We start from the raw sequence: 3,945 nt of genomic DNA, 5'->3' as shown, positions 1-3,945 counted from the left end.
TGTGATGGTGACTGAAGTGTATGTCTAGAGGAATCCATACCCAAGGGGTACTATCTACCTTGACTTCTTGAGAGCAAAGGGGAGCTTAGTAGGCAGTATAACTACCAGCATCAGGGTCATGAATTAAATTGGCTCTGTCCTTACTTCTGGTGTATTAGAAACACAGTGGAGATGGAATAGGGATATTACTCACAGTAACTCATAGAGACTTGGGAGGAAGCTATCCAAGTATGAGGTCTAGGAATATTTGCTACTTGGCATAATTCCCTATTACTACCTTCCTAATTGCATATTACTGTCTTCATTAAATGCTTTGTCCTGTGTACTCCTGTGTCATCTGGCTTGGTCTGGTATAAGGAAATATCAGATAGGGGATTTGGGGGATTTTGAGCTATAGATTTGAGTACATGCTGACCCAAAGTGCATCTTGTATCTCTGTATACCTTTCAGGAGTCCTTGGGTTACATAAGAAAATTCAAAAATAGATATGAAACTTCAATACATGTGCATTTATAATTAGATAGCATAGTATAGTAGATAGAGTGCCGGGCTCAGAGTTAGGAAGACCTTTGTTAAAACCCATCTTGCAGACATACTAGCTGTGTGACCCTGGACAAGTCATAGTTTCTCTTGTCTTCAGTTCCCCATCTATAAAATGAAAGGCTTGGATGAAATGGTCTTAAAGGCCCCTTCCAGCTCTAAGATGATGCTCTCAAGAACTACAAACAAACCTAACTAATTTGGATTAACTTCTCCCCAGACTGGGACTCTTATTCTTCAAGCAACAAAAATAATCAAATGGTTTCCATCTCCTTAAACAACCAGACTACTTCACCAGTTGCTAGAACCACCACCTAATATAGAGAATAATACACACAGACACAGACACATACACACATACATATGTGTGTATATACATATATATATATATGTATATGAAATTTTCCATAGAAAAAGGAGAGGGAAGAGTTAAGAAGGAAAGGAGGGAAAGGAAAAAGAAGGTGAAGTTTCTGGTCAAAGCCCAACAGGAGCTGGCAACTGAGTAGAGTTTAGCCAGGAATAAGGAGAGACTTAAGGCAGGGAGGACAAATAGACGAATACTGCTTTAGGACCTGCGGCAAGATAGTGGCAGCATCAGAGGAGAAAAAGAAGGCTATACAAGAGATGTTGCAGGGATGGCTAAGTGGCACAGTGAATGGAACACTGGCCCTGTAGTCAGGAGGACCTGAGTTCAAATCCAACCTCAGACACTTAACACTTACTAGCCATGTGACCTTGGGCGAGTCACTTAACCCCAATTGCCCTGCCTTCCACCTCCAAAAAGCAGAGGGGGGGGGGAGAGAGAGAGAGAGAGAGAGAGACAGAGAGAGAGAGAGAGACAGAGAGAGAGAGAGAGAGAGAGAGAGAGAGAGAGAGATGTTGCAAAAGTAGAAACAATAGGATTTGGCAACAGATTCTATGAGAGGTGGTCTGTGTGTGTGAAAGGCTGAGGAGTCAAAAATGGCATTTAAGCTTACATGGGTGCCTGGGAGGATGGTGGTGCCCTCAACAGTAATAAGGAAGTTAGAAAGAAGGGAGGGTTTGGAGGTTTGAAGGGAAAGATAATGAGTTCCATTTTGGACATGTTGAACTTATCCAGTACGAGAAGACTAATAGGCACTTGGAAATGTGAGACTAGAGGTTAGGGCTAGATAAAGGAATCAGAGAACCATCTGCATGGAGATGATAACTGAATCCGTAGGACCTGATAAAATAGTAAAGAGGGAGAAAAAGAAGAGGGTCCAGGATAGAGCCTTGGGTGGACCTCTGTAGGAGGTGGACTTGACCTGGATGAAAATCCAGGAAAGGAGATTGAGTAGAGGTCTGATAGGTAGGAGGAGAACCAGGAGAGAATATCATGAAAACCCAGAGAGAAGCAGAAAGGAGTGATCAAAAGTGTTAAAGGCTGCAAAGAGGTCAAGAAGGATGAGGATCGAAAAAATGCTACTAGATGTGTCAACTAAGGAATCATTGGTAACTTTGGCTAGAGCAGTTTTAGTTGAATAATGAAGTCAGAAGCCTTAGAAGAGAGTAAGAGGAGAGGAAGTGCAGATAACCATTGTAGACTGCTTTCTCAAAAAGTTTTGCCAATAAGGGGAGGAAAGATATGGGATGATAAGCTAGTGGTAATAGATGAATCAAGTGAAGGTTTCTGAGGATAAGAGAGACATGACCATGTTTCTAGGTGGCAAGGAAGGAGAGATTGAAGATTAGTGAGAGAATGGGAAATGATAAGGTGGTAGCTTACTGGATAACACAGTATGGAATGGGATCAAGGGTGCATGTAGAGGGCTCAGCCTTGGCAAGGAGAAAGGCCATGTGAGAGAGGGGTGAAGGAAGAGGTAGTGGGGGAAGACATCTGAGTGATGTGAGATGATGAAGAGGGAGAAGAGGGAGCTCTCAGTGAATGGCTTCACCTTTGTCAGTAAGGTAAAGTTCTCAACTGAGAGGGTGAGAGGAAGAGGTATCAGGGGATGCCTGAAGAAAGATGAAAAGATTTGGAAAAGTCACTGTGGTGAGTGGAATAGTGAATTGATTACAGGAATAAAATGATTGCCTTGCCCAGTTGAAACTATTTATCCTAAATTTGTAGTGGATCCAATCGGAACTCTTTGGTGATTTTTTTCCAGTTCTGTTCAGCACCACAGGAGCAGAGGCAAGGCAGGGAATGGTAGGAATCATCCAAGTCTGGGACTTGCAATGCGTGATTGGTAATAGGGTAAGGGGACAAGGACTCAAATGTAGAGGATAGTGCAGAGCTGAAATGGTCTGCCAATGGCAAATGATAGGGAAGGGAGGAGAATGCAGCCAGTACAGAGGTTATGGTCTGGGAAAGAACTAAGAAGTGGTAGAATTGGAAGACACAATAAGAATGAAGTATGGGGTTATGGGTTTAAAGGCAAAGGGAAATATAAAATGATAAAAGATTATAATCATATAAAGGAATTTCAAAGCTCTTTAACATTAAAACCCCACCTTCATTCTGAATCCCCTATGTATGAGTACATTTCCTGGGAAGTAGAATGGGATAGGGGAGGTAGTGATGGGGGAAAACCTGAGGCTTTTATCATTTGCTCCTATTTCCACTCATAATTATCATTATGACAGTTTAATCCTATCTTCCTCTCTTATAATTCTCATTTCAACAGGCTTGAACTCATTCTGCAGAAAAACCTTTGGGTCAGAGATCATGCTTTCTGACTATTAGTCCTCACCTCTGTTGGCATTGCCCATTTTACTTATGTAATTAACAAATACATTAATCTTTCTTTTGCCTTCGAGGCACAATCTTTAAAGATCAGAATCTCATTCACCTCTGTCTCTAATTGCCTAATACACAAGGACAATTTATTTTCACTCTCCTTGTATTGGCAATCCAGCCTCTTCAGAATTATCAATAAGAACCATAAAATACTAGTTTTCTCTTTCCCTGCCAAGCCTCCATCTCATCAGTTCCACAAAGTGAATAAGGGGTTTCCCCTTATCCCATCAAAAGGATTCCCCATAAACCCTGAACAAAACTTAAGCTACCAGAAACCAGGATCCTACACTTGTCTATCCATTCACCCAGAATTCCCTTTCTTCTACATAGTTCATAAGATACAGACTGTTCTGGGAACTAGCTAGGAAAACTCTATTGTTCATGGTGACCTCAGAAAACACCTCAAGAACTTGTTGGCTGATCATCACAGACTTCAATAGACTATATGCATCATCCACTATCCAAAAAGCAATGGAAAGATGTGTGCAGTTTATGGTTCATAAGTACCTCTTTGCTCTGTTTAACCCTGGAGCCTGAATCACTAGACTAGGCTAGGCTAGACCTGGCCTAGAATATTTGGCATAGCAACAGGGGTTGTGTTGCGGGCGTTTGCCCTCACAACAGATCTAGACGACTAGCCCCAC

Source organism: Petaurus breviceps, unplaced genomic scaffold (genome assembly GCF_028583685.1).
Source record: "Petaurus breviceps papuanus isolate PSGF00001 unplaced genomic scaffold, PetGlider_PUasm1.0 90700, whole genome shotgun sequence".
In the NCBI taxonomy this organism is placed as follows: domain Eukaryota; kingdom Metazoa; phylum Chordata; class Mammalia; order Diprotodontia; family Petauridae; genus Petaurus; species Petaurus breviceps.
Note: the sequence above shows the minus strand (reverse complement) of the source record.